This window comes from Solanum stenotomum, unplaced genomic scaffold, assembly GCF_019186545.1.
Source record: "Solanum stenotomum isolate F172 unplaced genomic scaffold, ASM1918654v1 scaffold3800, whole genome shotgun sequence".
Lineage (NCBI taxonomy): Eukaryota > Viridiplantae > Streptophyta > Magnoliopsida > Solanales > Solanaceae > Solanum > Solanum stenotomum.
In genome coordinates this window covers 33,351-49,093 of record NW_026034708.1, presented here as the reverse complement: position 1 = coordinate 49,093, position 15,743 = coordinate 33,351, and the positions used below count along the sequence as shown (strand labels likewise).

At 30.9% G+C, this 15,743-nt stretch overlaps 1 pseudogene; it reads right to left on the bottom strand.

The window, feature by feature from the left end:
- Positions 1–4,251: 4,251 nt before the first annotated feature.
- Positions 4,252–7,995, bottom strand: LOC125852650 (putative disease resistance protein RGA1; annotated as a pseudogene).
- Positions 7,996–15,743: the final 7,748 nt, after the last annotated feature.

The following is a 15,743-nucleotide window of genomic DNA, read 5'->3' as shown; positions in this document are numbered from 1 at the left end:
AATAATAATAATAATAATAATTCAATATGGGCAATTTGGAAATTGTATAAAAGAATTAAGGGCAAAAAGGTAATATACTTGGTCAACATAAAAGGGCTTTTTAAGTTAAAAAAAAAAAAGCTCCCCTCCCCTAGCTTTTAGCTTTTGGCTTAAAATAAGTCACTTTGATAATTGCCAAACACTCTAATAAGTCAAAAATTGGCTTTTAAGCCAGTTTGACCAGCTTAAAAGCCCATCCAAACAGGCTCTAAACTTAAAAGCCCTTTTTGTTGACCAAGTATATTACCTTTTTGTCCTTAATTCTTTTATACAATTTCCAAATTGCCCATATTGAATTATTATTATTATTATTTTATTATTATTATTTTATTTTTTTAATAATTATTATTATTTTATTTTTATTATTATTATTTTATTATTATCATTATTTTTATTATTATTATTATTATTATTATTATTCCTCTTATAAATAATTTGTGGTGGTAAAGAAATATGTGAATGATACGAAAATATTATTACTTATGGATGTAAAATATAAATTAATTTTGTTTTAATTTTTTTTAAAGTATAAAAACCTTAAATTAATCAACTTTTCATCATGTTAACAACTTAAAGGGTATTTCAGACATTTTGATAAAAAAAAAAGTGTTTACCAACACTTATTTGTCAAACACATTAACAAATTTTTTTTCAACTGCAACACTTTTATCCAAACACATAACTGCTTATTTTAAAAATAAGTTCCACCACTTTAAAAAGTTACTTTTTTTAAGCCAATCCAAACGAATTCTTAGTAAATTGCATGGCATCACTATACACGTGTCAGTCTATTGTTTAGAAAACATTCAATCAAAGAATTTAAGTTATAATATATACTATCCATGAGAATCTTGAGAAAGATTTGCTGTATCTCTCTGATGAAATAGAAACTGGAGTTTCCCAATTTTATATTACTTAGCTTATTCTAACTTCTAGTGCAGAATCTGCAGATAGTCAATATTCATTTATATATATAAAATAGAGAAAAGTATCGATTATTAGTTTCATCCTCAAACTATTGATAGTTTTAAAAACATTCTTTACTTGACTAACTGAGTTTAAATACACCTTTGATCTTACAACATGAGTGAAATACACCCCTAAATTCTCGTCAATTTTAGGGATGTTTTCAACACTTCTCTTGGTTTTTTATTAAAAGTCCCATGCTCCTACAAGAGTTTGAGACCACTTGCTATGTCATGTGGCAAATAAGGGGTGTATCTAAGTTTGATTAGTCATGTAGAGAAGTGCTTTTAAGGCTGTCAATAATTCAGAAACGAAACTAATAAATTGTGTCAAATTCAAGAGTATTTTCAATAGGCATAATACATATATTGACCCCTAAACTTGGCTTCAAATTTTAACTTTGAGCTCCAACTTTCATAGTGCACAAACAAGCACTTTAACTATCCAACCTTTTAATAAATAAACACACGATTTTTGGAGCCAAGAGCGTGAAATGCAAACGCTGCCACGTGTATTAATGAGCCACTCAATGGCTGCCAACTAATTAAACACTTTACACGTCAATTTTAGAACTAAAAAAAAATAAAATTAATTAAGGGTAGAGTTGTCATTTCAGCATTTTTTTCACTGTTGTGTGCCTCAAAAATTACTTCTCACTCGCGCAAAATGCGTGCACATCACGCGTTTTGCCAGATAAGACACGCGTGTTTATTTATTAAAAGGTTGGATAGTTAAAGTGTCTATTTGTGCACTTTGAAAGTTGGAGGTCAAAGTTAAAATTTGAAGCCAAGTTTAAGGTCCAATATATGTATTATGCCTTTAGAAAAACTCAAAACTGTCACTGTTTTGCGACTTTCATACCTAAAATTGTCAGGTGTTTACATAACCACATCTGAATTATACCATGAAATTATTGTGCTAGGTGGACTCATTTTGAAAACTTTTTTCATCTCCCACACCCCTCTTAATAAGTTATCTCAAACATTTACTCCCTTGATCCAAAATAGTTGATGTTTTTGCCTCTAAAAATTGTCTTGAATAATTGATATTTCAAAAAATCAAGAAGGTATTAAATTATGTCAACTTAAAAAGAAAAGATTTTCTGGAAATGACCTCTAGCTAGGTCCTCTTATACTCTACCCTCTTCATATCTCACTTGGTGAAATTTCGCTGAATGTATTGTTGTTATTGTTGTTGTCGTTGTCTCCCATCATTAAAAATTTCAAGAACTTGCAATATATGTGAGAGGGAATTTAGAAAACTTAGTTCGCCCGTAGAAGAAGGATCATCTGTAAATTTATTCCTCTGCAAGTTGATGCTTTGAATCTGTTGGAAATTTATTCGAAATATGTAGATTGGATTGAATATTTAAATTTATTGCTCACAAGTAGAAATTAGAACTAAAAAAATACAAACATGAAGTTCAACATATAATATATCTTAATTAATAAAAGAAAAAAATATTTGCATGCATAATATTTGTTTATTCATTTCTTAGCGTACATATTTTTACTTTATTTCAACATTCATTGATCTTTCTCTTCGCATTCTCAAATTTAATGATTCTTTAGAGTCTGTTTGGAAAGTAATCAGCTAATTGAAATTGATGTAATTACTAAAGTAGTAATTATCAGATTAATAATTGTACATCCTATTAATTTGGTTAACTTGTTTGTTTGCCATAGTGTAATTACAAGTGTACTTGTTTGATTGCACAAGTGTAATCATAAAGTTATATTGAATTTTAAAAATAAAAGTTAATTATTTAAAATTTAAAAAATTATATTAGACAAATAAGAGCCTTTATAAATGATATTCAATTGAATATTTAAGATATATATTGTCTTTTAAAAATATGTTAATTAATAAACATATGTTCTTAACTAATATTATAAAAAAATAATTGATTTATATGTTTCAATATAGTATTTTTTTTAAAGTAAATTAATCATAAAAACTAAAAGTACGAAATTTCTATGAACATCATGAAATGCATGTTTGACAAAAAGATTAATATTATAAATATAATGTCATAAAATTATAAAACATTTGACAATTTTTTTTTTTATTATCAATTCTAACTTAAAAAGAATAGCTTGCAATGGAATATTGAGTCAATACTCCTAAAACAAATGAAATTGAAAATATGACATAAGTTCTAAATTTAAAACAAAAAATTTAACATAATACTCTTATGTCAAATTTCAACATAACATACATAAATGTGATTTAAAAGAAAAGGAAAATGTAAGTCCATAACTTTATTCAACAATGAATTCTACTTTAATTTTAAAATTTGAATACTAACAAAATTATACTAATGATTTTTTTAGATATTACGAAGAATTGCATGGAATCACATGAAGTAAAATTTAAGAATAAGAAGGAAATGAAATATAAATAATAAAATAATATTTTAGTAAATATTAGATTAATACAAATAAAAAAGAATTTAAAATAATAAAAATAAAAAATATATTAAAACAAACAAAAATAAAAGGAAGAAATTGAAAAGTAATCAGCTTGTAATTACATCATATAATTACCTGCAATTCACAGCCTCCCATGTGAATTGGAGAGTGTAATTACACTCTATCAATTACACCCAATTACCTGCTAACTAGGTAATTACATGGTCAACCAAACGAGACAGACAATGTAATTACACCCAATTACACCAAATCCATTACCAGAGTGACTTTCCAAACATGCCCTTAATGTAAACAATCAAACATATATTTACTTCTCCAAAGGTAAAGAAGCATTTTTTAAAAAAAAAGGGGTAAATGTAGTTGATGTTAATGATTCAGAATAGAATTGTTAGTAAGCTTTTGTGCGCTACATCTAGTTTCATCACCAAATTACCACCCTGATTATTCTTTCAATACTAATGAAAAACATTCCACATTAAGAAAAAGTGATATATTAAGATAGTGTTGTTTGACGATTGTTTCCTTGATTTAGATGAAAATCAATGAAATTGAGTCCCTCTAGAAAAAGTATATAAAAAAAACTAAAAGAAAATTGTGGTAGATGAAAAAAAAAAACATGAATAGTTTTATTCAGCGTTCAGAGAGTGGTAATCAACAGTTAGCCAATAATTACAACATTAACAAGTAGTTATAATACAAAAGGATCTTACAAATCGTTAATATGTTTCCAAAAAAAAAAACCCAGAAATTTACAACCCATGGCAGGAACTAGAGAGACTCACAAGTCACAAACAGAGAAATAATTACATAAAACTCACTCATGTAATTTCAGATACAGAATATGAGCACTTTTGTGCCAGTCTTCTCCTATTCCCTTCTCACACCGCTTTTCCAGTATTGGGCTGCGACTAATGCTTAAACTTGTGAGGGCTGTTAGGTGCTGCAATCCCTCCGGTAAACATTTTAGCATCTCACAGCAAAAAATAGATAACTCTGTGAGTGAAGTCAAACCTTTCACTCCTTCCTCGGGGAGACTCTCTAGTGCATAACAACTTTCAATATCCAGACTCTTCAAAGCATTGAGACTAGCCAGGCTGCTAGGCAGCTCTTTGAGATTGCAGAGCCCAGAGATTTTCAAGTATTTGAGATTCGCAAGGCTTTTCAACATCTCTTCTGGGAGGGAAGTAGCTTTGATGATACTGCTAATGTGGAGGTAAGTAAGAGCGCAAAGATTGGATATGGAGTTCAAACTTGTTGCATTTGCCTCCCCATAAATTACCAATTTCCTGACAGAAGAAAGGGTCGGACAAACAAACATAGGGCAATTATCAGTATTCATCTCTTCAAGCACAGGGAATTGCTCTTCTCCTCCCTTTTTCAGCAATCCTTTCAGATTACGGAAGTTCCATATACTAAGTTTTCTCAGGGTTGGAAACCATCTTCTTGTGGAGACATCATCCTCTTCAAGATACTCCACCTCCCCAGACCCATTTGCTAACACTAGGGGTGGTAAGCATGAGCAGTTTTCGCAACCTTCAATTCTAATAGAGACGACTCTTTTCAAAACTGAGTGATTCATCCAGTCTGGGAGACGGAATCCTCTGAAGTCAATGATTGTTAAAGAAGTCAGATTGGGGTGTGGTTTGAGGGCTTCAAGAACTTTAACTTCTTCTGATTCATATCTACGTGGTTTGAGGGCTTCAAGCACATCTGTTTCATGTAAACAATATGGTCCATATTTATACCAACTCATCCTTAAAGAGTACAGATTTTCTTTTGCAGATAAGTTGGCCTCTTTTGCCTCTGTATCCTTCTTCACTCTCTCAAGGTGTGTGATTGAAATTGTGCCATGGAGATCCAGGTTTCGTAGTTCACCAAGTTGACAACCTTTCTTCCTTCCCACAACAAAGTAACTTAGAGTCTTAAGGCATGTCAAAGATCCTATCCTTGGTGGCATACAAGTCAATGGACAACCATCAAGTAAAAGATTTCGGAGACTACCAAGTTTACTTGTTTGTTTTGGCAAACAAGAAAGTGACCAGCAGTCATGTAAATCAAGAGTCTGCAGATTTTGAAGCTTGCATAACTGCTTTGGAAGACTACGAATTCTAAGATTGCTAGACAAGTTTAGGTATCTTAAATGTACTAGATCTCCAATGGAAGACGGTAGCTGCTCCAGCTCAAGTTCTATGTAACTTAGATTAAGTACCCACAACGAGACAAAATTTTGCAAGAGAGGAGGAGAGTAAGGAGACACGATTTCAGCTAAACCAATGGACATCATATATGGGTAATATTTTACACTTACTTGGCGGATATTGCTGCTTGATGTGCTTGCCGAAAACAGAGATGTCGCCAAATCATGAATGAGATCATGCATCTTGAAATAAGTATTACCAGATTTTACTTCAATCTCTTGGAAGAAAGACCTCAAGTATAATTCATTCCATACTTCATTACCTACATACTCTAGCTCCAAGTTTCCTTTCGATAAAAGGAAACCATGTGCCATCCAGAGAGAGATTAGATTTTCCTTTTCCATTTCGGTATCCTTTGGGAATACTGCACAATATGTAAAGCATTGTCTCAAATCAAGTGGAAGGTGATGGTAACTAAGTCGCAGGGCAGGCAGAATAGAACTTTCATCTTGAGGCAACTTCCAAATCTCACTATCTCTCACATGTTCCCATTCTCTTTCTTCTCTCTTGAATCGCAAAATACCTCCCAGAGTCTTGGCGGCTAGAGGCACACCACCACATTTTTTCACTATCTCCTTTCCGATAACCACAAGGTTAGGATTTATTTCTTCTTGGTGTCCCAATGCACGTTGCATGAACAACAACCAACAATTTGCTTGAGACAGATTTGACAATTCATATGGTTGCAATGTTCCCATAATTGATCCAACCTTTTCAAGACGAGTAGTGGTTAGAACAGAAGCACCACTTGCTCCAACCTTCAAGACTGCTCTTAAATTAGCCCACTTCTCTGGATCTTCATTCCAAACATCATCTAAGATGAGTAGGTATCTTTTCCATTCAGCAACTCCTGAAGCTTCTTTTGAAGTGGAGCCAAGTCCATGTAACCAAGTAGTGGCCTTCCTTCAGCAGATTCTAGAATTGCCTTTATCAACCTCTTCTCATTAAAATTGTCCGAGACACAAATCCATATTTTGGGATTAAAATGCTCAATCACTCTCTGATCATTGAAGACCATTTGGGCAAGAGTAGTCTTTCCTAGTCCCCCCATATCAACTATTGGGAGGACCGAAAGTTGTTGGGCATCACTAACATAGTTTATCAGGATTTTCACTATCTCATCTTCCTCTTTGTCCCTTCTATAAACTTGTGGTTCAGTTAAAATAGAACCTGGTCCAAGCAATGTCCACACGAGAATATTGTTATATTCCAGATCATTAGGAATCGGCAGAAAATAGAGAATAATATATGCACGCCTTAAAGAGATATAGATGAGCTTGAGGAGCAGGAGACATGAGAAAATCATGCTGAGTTCCACTTGGCAAAAAGTCCTAAAACATATTTTGAAGTTTCTCTATTTCTTCTGCAATCATTTTCAGAATCTGATATGAACCAGTAACAAAACAAATTATTTTTAATTTGTTGCCGTCATTTTCAAAAGTGATATATACTCGAGCATCAAGGACGTACTTCTACTGTATTGTAATTACTGTTTTTGTCATTTTCAAATTGACGACGGGTCAGATTTTGTTTTTTTAATTAATACCACAATGAATGGTGGAGGGTTTGGCTAGACTCAACCTGTTGATAAATCATTTTTTTTTCACCTTTCGTCTAGAAGACAAAAGGAGGATGACGATTTCATCCTTATGCAAGTAATGTCCACAGTTGATGCCTAGACTATCGAGTAGTGGGCACGTAAAGTTCTTCTACAATCTTCTTAAGAACTTTAAGAAAAAGGGCACAAAATCTATAGACAGAAAATAAGTTGTACATCTATCATCAAAGGTAGTGAAGGGTTAGACACTTGAGACGAACATTTAGGAAAAATCTTTGAAACTTCCTCACACCCCAAACACACACACATGAATTTGATAATTGCCAAAAAATGAATATAGACAAAATTGTTGTAATACTAATTCAAGATGAGTACATGTTTCCCGTCTAGCAGCTTGTCTCTCTATTAATTTTTCTTGTAAATGAAAATCCATTCTTTCCTTAGCAATTGCATCTAGTTTCTCCATCATCTCTTTCATCCTTTTCCCAATCTTGTGACGGAAAGTGAAAATCCCTGGATGACAACGCCTTAGTCGATATTGCTTGAGTCTTGTTGCCTCATATTTACATTCATCCAATATGTCATCAACTTTATACGCAGCAGCATTGAGTTTCTGTAACCAGTTTTTAATCGCCTTGTCTTTGAGTTGCTTCATCTGAGCATCTTCAAGCACGGCTTGGATTGTAGAAAACCTGCTCCAAAGATTTTCAAACTCATTTTCAAAACCGAAAAGCAATGAAAGTTCCCCTTCAAGGAAAGAAGTGATGTTGTCAATCAGAATTTGAAGGAAAGCTTCTGCCATATATATGTTTAGAGTGGAATTGTACAAATTAAAGTTGATGAGTAAACAAAAATTTACTGCTTTGTGTTTCATGAATTACTTGTAATAAATACATTAATGGGAGTATGTATATATACTTTTCGTGTAACGGAATACTTTGCTTTCACTTTATGATCTGTATGCCAAAGTCTTCTACAGAATCACAAGACTGCTCTCTGTACTCCACATGTATTTGAATATGTTTGTTTCGAACACATGAGCACTATCTCATTCCAAGCATCTGAAACTACTAGGCTATAAAAGTTTGTTGTGTTAAGGGTATCCAAAATATATTATTTAATCATTTCGTGTATCATTTTACTTGTATATATGGTATTTTTTCCGATGAAGGGTGTCCAGTGACCACCATGTAGCTACGCCACAGGTAATGCCTTAGAATATTAGAAAACAAATTTGGAAAACCTTGTTGTTTGGAAAGGTATATAAGTTGTGTTAGTGAAAAACTTGCAAAAATACAAGATTACAATTAAAAATAAAAAAAATGAGAAATAAATCTCTTCAGGCTGAGGTGCGGATATCTCGCTCTCTTTAAGGAGATTCAAGCCCACTGCAAATGTTTTCACTGGTCCAGCAGTAGTCCTTCTTGACTTGTCATCTCCAGGATACAACAACCTAATCACAATATATAACTCAACAACTCTGGATAAGAGTTGAGTCCAAAGCTCCAGAAAAAAGAACACCTCCCTTCAACTAATAAGAACTCTCTTTTTGACAAACTTTTGCACTCTATATTTTTCTCTTTTATGTTGTGTAACAAACCAAATGAAGACCACCACTATTTATACTAGAAGAAGTCTTCCTAGCAATGAATAGGAAGATAATAGTGTAGTAAATAGTGAAGATAATGGTCTTAGAAGTTACATAGGTTACAAGGTGTAATGGAGGAATAAAAGAATGAAATAAAGAAACACTAAGCCACCAACGGCTTGCTGCTGCACCAAAAACTTTGTAACATATGCACTAACTCCGTTTGGAGTAATGCTGAATAGCACTAATGCAGCAGTTATGATATGCAACGGCAGCAAACTGAAAAACCACTAATGGTTGGCAGCAAAATGGTTGGCAACAACGGCTATACTAAGTTTTTAGCAAATTAATATACAAAATATTAATATTAAAATGCTAATAAACCAACAAGTTGCTTTGAGAATTGTGGAACAATTATTTAACTAGTAGTGTTAAGAGTAGATGTCTTCAAATTCTTTACTTTTGGCGTACGGCAAGTATCACTTTCTCGCAAATTACTCGAGCTGTTTGACCATGAGAATTATTCACTTTTTTTCCATTTTGGATGTGTTTGGTATGAAGGAAAATGTTTAGTCATTTGTGCATTCAAATTGATTTGAAGCATCTCTCTTTAGAAGTAAAATAGGCATCTACTGACCTAAAAATTGAGTTTGGATCTTGTTGGTCATGTTTTGATTTGGTAAAATTGAGGATCTATCATTTTTTATTTTGCAAAAAAAAGTCATGCTTGGCGTGAAGATTGTTCCATATCATGTGAAAGGGTCATATTGAAGTTTAAAGAATAAGGAAAAAAAAGTTTGAAATATATCTGAACTTTGACCGAAATTGCTATAACAATTCTGAACTTTGGAAAGGACGTTTTACCCCTGCACTATTTAGCAGTGTATTTTAAAGGTATATATGTGCCCACATGGACATCATAAATATTGTATCATTATAAATAGTAACGTGCCCACGTGGTCACATATATACCTTTAAAATACACTAAATAGTGTAGGTGGATAATAGGTCTTGCTCAAAGTTTGGGATTATAACAACAATTTCACTCAAAATTTGGATTTGTTTCGAACCCTTTTTCCCAAAGAATAACTAGTTATTACTATTGTTGACTAGTGAATTAACATAAAATTATGTGTATTTGAAAGTTTGTAAACATAAATAATTATTTATATTAGAAACATGGAGATATGTGATTTATCAATGCAACATCTTAGGATATTTCGATATGAACTATAATTTTCTCATTTATAGTAAACTTGAAAGAAAATTTGAGAAATTTTGATAATTTTCACAATTTGTGTGTTTTCAGGTTTATGAAAAATAAAAATGCAACTTAAAAAGTTCAAATTACAAGTCCATACAAAACTTTAACTTCATATCTATTTTATTTTGGATCATAATTTCATATTACATGCCTAAACATGGCCTTATATAGCCAGTTTGGTTCTCTCTCTCTTTTTTCCGCTTAAAACTAAAATCAAATCAATTTTTGTCAGTTTTTTAAAGTTAAAAAATTATAATCAAACCAAACCAAAAGGTACCGGTCTTTTTTTATTCTTCGATTTGATTTGATTTTCCGTGAATACCGGAATCTTAAGCAACTTTGATCGTTGATTTGTCGTTATTGAGAGTCCGACGGTATCATTTTTTAAATTCCTCCTTATATATATGCAACTTGCATTTTTTGTCAAATATAATCATTGTTAAAAATATTTAATGTTGAATTAACATCCATCTTTATTATATCACATTTTTTGTGACATGCACCAAAATGAGAAAAACGACCTCTTCAAAATGATTTATTTTATATTAGACTAGTTAATCGAAAAATTAGATCAAATGCACTAAAAATAAATAATATGAGGAATCTGTTTGAGGGATTGCAGTGTCCCCCAACGACCAAGTCTTATTTTTGATAGAGCACGCCATTGATTGGTCTATTGACAAAGAAAACTCGGAAACTAATGAATTTGTTTTATCCTCTTGACATTTATTATGTTATCACAACGACTTGTTAATTTGAACTGCATAAATTTTTTTGTTTGAACTTCATATACTAAAATTCTAAACAAGAACTCGAAACTTGAAATGAATTCAACATTTAAATCAGTAGATAATTATTGATTGAATAACATTACATGTTAGATTCATTAATTTGACCGTAACAGTTGACACTCTTTTGTCAAGCATCTATTCTGGGGAGGTTATATATAGAGATTCGAATAATGACATTATACTATAGCCTAAGACTACATAAAAAAATGTCAAGTAAATTATTAAACTATCACTACAGAATTCCACAACCAATGGTTTCCCTTTAGCAATGAATTGCAGTCAAGTTCAGCAACTAGTTATTCTTTAAATATAATCCTTTCACATGGTACAATCAATTTTTTATTATGTTGAACATGAGTTCTTTCTTCTTTCTCTTTTTTTTTTTTTTTGCAAAATTTAAAATGACAAGTCTTTTTTCTTTTCTTTTTTTATACAAAATATAAACTTATGGATCAAATTTTACATATTAAAATTTTGGAATTCCAAATTATTTTTTTTTGGAGCATTTAAAATATAAAATTATGATTTTCAATCGCATATTCAAACACAACAAATTAAAATTATATATGTCCGAACGCCGGCTAAGAGTAATAGAAACAATGAATTAAAGATGGTGTGACACCTTTCAGGATAAAAGAAATATAATAGTGGCCACACATCCTTATAAACTTGATTTTAATTATATATATCTTCTTTTTTTTAATGAAAGATTCGAAAATATCATTTTCTTTATGGATATATACTTCTGTAATAGTCATACATATTCACAATTATTACACTAGTAACTAAACTAGTCTTTTGGAGTGTGTGGATTAGATATGTATGAGTAGAAATAATCCACACCTAACTTCAAATATTTAGAGAGAACTATCTTCAATATTTTCCCTAAAGGTGATAACATAGTTTTGACAATAAGAGACTTAATTAATATGTAATACAAGTTTCTATTCATCTCCTTTAATGGATCATAGGTTGGTCAGTTAAGAACTCACATGTTCAGAAGATGTATGTTGCAGAGATATGGATATTGAGATGGGTGTATGGGTATACTAGGAGTGACAAGATTAGGAATGAGATTATTTGGGAGAAGATGGGAGTAGCCTCTTTGGCTCATGACAAGATGAGGGAAGCAAGACTGATATGGTTTGAACATGTGCATGTGCGAAAAGTTGGATGTAGCGGGTACATGGAGGGGTAGGTTGAAAAGTATTGGAGAGAGATGATTAGACAGGACATGACGCAACTTTATATTATCGATCAAGGACATGATTTTACACGTTAGTTCATTAATTTGACCGTAACAGTTGACATTCTTTTGTCAAGCATCTATTCTGGGGAGGTTATATATTGACATTCGAATGATGACATTATACTATACTAAAACTACATAAAAAATGTCAAGTAAATTATTTAACTATCAATACAGAATTCCACAACCAATGGTTTCCTTTTAGCAATGAATTGCAGTCAAGTTCAGCTAGCAATATACAAAAAAAAAAAATGTTTCAAACATATTACATATACATGTTAATCATTGGTATTAATTAGATAAGTGTTGAAGCAATTAAAAGTGTATACACAGTATATATCGATGGCGTTTGAAACGAAAAAACTTAGGCACAAATAGCTGTTAAAAGAAGTTGAACAAATCAAAATGGTTGCGAGGACTATGATAATAGCATTCCTAATTTTGTTAACGTACCTCTCAGTTACTAATGCATCGAACATTACAACTGATGAGGCTTCTCTTTTAGCTTTCAAAGCTCAAATAACTTCAGACCCCAATGAAATGTTGTCAAAAAACTGGACAAAAGGAACTCACATTTGCAATTGGATAGGCATATCTTGCAGTAAAAAGCATCAAAGAGTGACATCATTAGTCCTCAAATGCTTTGGATTTAGAGGTTCAATCGCAACAGATATTGGGAACCTCTCCTTCCTTAACTCTTTGGACATTGGAAACAACAGTTTCTATGGCCAAATCCCCGATGAAATAAATATTTGAAAATTTTCATATTAGATTCAGAACTAGTCGTTTAGCTAACTGTATCTTCTCATAGTTTAATAACGTCAATATGATACTTATATTACATTACTTATGTTGTGATTTACCAACATGTTGGAGATGATTTTGACAGTTTATTAAAGAATTTCAAGTTTTTATTGTTTGCACAAGTAATCAGCCATAAATTAAATTTTGAGATAAAAGTGATTTGTGTATCATGGCTTAAGTCGGAATTTCAAGTTTTTTCTCAAGTTATATATATGGCATTTTGTAAAAATTGGATATTGATTTTATTCAAGTATTTTTAAAAATATATACAAATAATATGGGAGACACGCTCGCGCGTACCCAGAAACTAGTATATAAAGAATCATGTCCGAAAAAATAAAATGAAGTTCTTCTGTTCGTGTTGAAAGGAAATGTATGTGTTTTTAAGCTCTCTTCTGACAGAGATGAAGACAAACCAACCCCACAAGAAAAGACATGTGAAACTGGCTAGCAGTTTCCATGAATATGCATACCAATTACCAAGTTAAATCCTTTATTAATAAAAAAAATAGAAACATTTCATATTTAAATTATTAGGTGCGCAACTTTTCTTCCTTAAGTATCATCAACTACCTCAACATCTTTGCTGATATATATCTAACTTGTGCATGAACTTGCCCATGTTTCGTGCGGGTATAAAAAGTTATTAAATATATTTTTAAATAAATTAATAAATTATACAATAAAAGAGAGAAAGACAAATTAAATTATGATTCTGATATTATCTATTCAGAAAAATTGCTAAAAAAAATCTCATGTTGCATTTTCAATTTAAAATTGTTGATAAAAAAGACGAAAACATATAAATTGATATGAAGAGCTTCGGTTTATTATCATAGTGTCATACTAAATTCAATGATTCTTATAGAAATATTACTAGTTCAACCAATAATACTAAATCTATTTGATCGTAAATTACATGTCTTTTTTTTTTTTTTTTTATATAAATGACTCTATAATAAAAATAAACAAATCAAAATATATTTTAACAAAATAATGGTGTGAAAAAAATACTTGAATTATATTCGAACATTTATGCACGAAATTCAAAAGTTAGAGATTTTTTTTTCAATATTCGATGCTCGTACTGGCATTCATTTACTACATATTTGTGTCACATAAATCCATTAATATTAAAAAATTCTATTTAAACTTTCATTCTTATAGTATGCATTGCGAGAAGAGAGAATTAAATTGCTATAGTGAAACGCTGCCATTGAGGTTTTACTTTACAATAAAAATAAAATAAAATTAAACACATAATTTAATCGAATAGAGATTATCAAATAGTGACGAAGAAATAATTTTAAAAAAAGAATATGTGTATGCAACGTTGAATATGTAGAAAAAGACCAAGAGTTGAATAATTTTTTACAACACTAATACAATTATTCCTATTATTGTGGTAATTATTATACATGTCTCAAATAGGTTTTTATAAGTGTCATTTTAAGGAGTTATAAATTTGAGTATTAAACAATTATTTGATGGTTATGCATATGAAAGGTTAGGAGTTATAGACATTACTAAATTAATTAATATTTAAATTTATGTAATTGAAGAGGTATAAATTAAGAAGATGATGTTATAAAATAAAATAATTGAAAAGAATTAGAAAAATATAAAAAAAAAACCACAAAAAGATAAATAGGATCCTTGGCCATTGAGATGTGCCACATCACTTCTTTTTTATCTAGCTTTATATATATATATATATATATATATATATATATATATATATAATTTGGTAAGAATTTTTGGAAATAAAGAAAGGAGATGCATAATGTTTTTTTTTTTTAAAAAAAATTGTTTATTTGTGTGTGCGTGTTTATATGACATAAAAAATATTTTATTTTGTCATGTCAATTTTACTTTAATAATAAATGTAGTTGGGTGATTGTTAAAGGTAAAAGGTTTTAGTGATTTTATTGATACAAAATAAAGTTCAATGGATTTGCTAGATAAATTCTCATAGTTCAATGATCTTTTGTTTAAGAAGGTGAATTAACAGTTTTTTTAGTAAGTATATTACAGTTACAAACTATAGCTAAGTTATAGTCGAATATAGTTATGTTGTATTGGAAATAGTTTAAATATACCTCCGTTTTGCTTTTGTTAACGAAGCAGCTCAAAGAAAAGAGATTCTCTTCTGTTCTGAATCTCCATTTGCTGCACTTGGATCCTTAATCCAATAACAAACAATTAACCTAACAGGCATGTTTATCAAATTAAACAACTGAGTGTAAATTTTGTCTAACAAAGAAAAAATAAGTCTATATGCATGTTTTCTCCCTGTTGGATTTCTTTCAGAGTGTAATAAAGTTGGAGCATAGAATTCCATCGTTCATTAAAGTACCAAGTTCAGCAAAAGTACGATAATGGAAAGTGATCAGAAACGACAAAAATGGAATAGAAACTTAATAGGCTGGAAGTGTGACAATATCATCCTCTAATAAAGCTACCAAATTTAATGTGGGTAATGAAGTATGAAAGAATTATACTTGAGGTCCTTTTTCCAAGCGGTAGAAGTTAAATTTGGTAAAACTTATGAAAGAATTCATGATTTGGCTACATCTCTGTTAACAGCAAGCAACAATATCCGTGAAATGAAAGTAAAAGGATATTATTTTAAGGACATGGTGTCAATCAGTTTTGTTGAAGTTGTGTCTTCCTACTCTCCTTTGCTCTTGAAAAAGTTCGTCGCGTTGAGGGTTCTTAATCTAAGTAACATATAACTTAAGCGGTTACCATCTTCCATTGGTGATCTAGTACATTTAAGATACCTAAACCTGTCTTCGTAGTCTTCCAAAGCAGTTATGCAAGCTTCAAAATCTGCAGACTCTTGATCTACAAT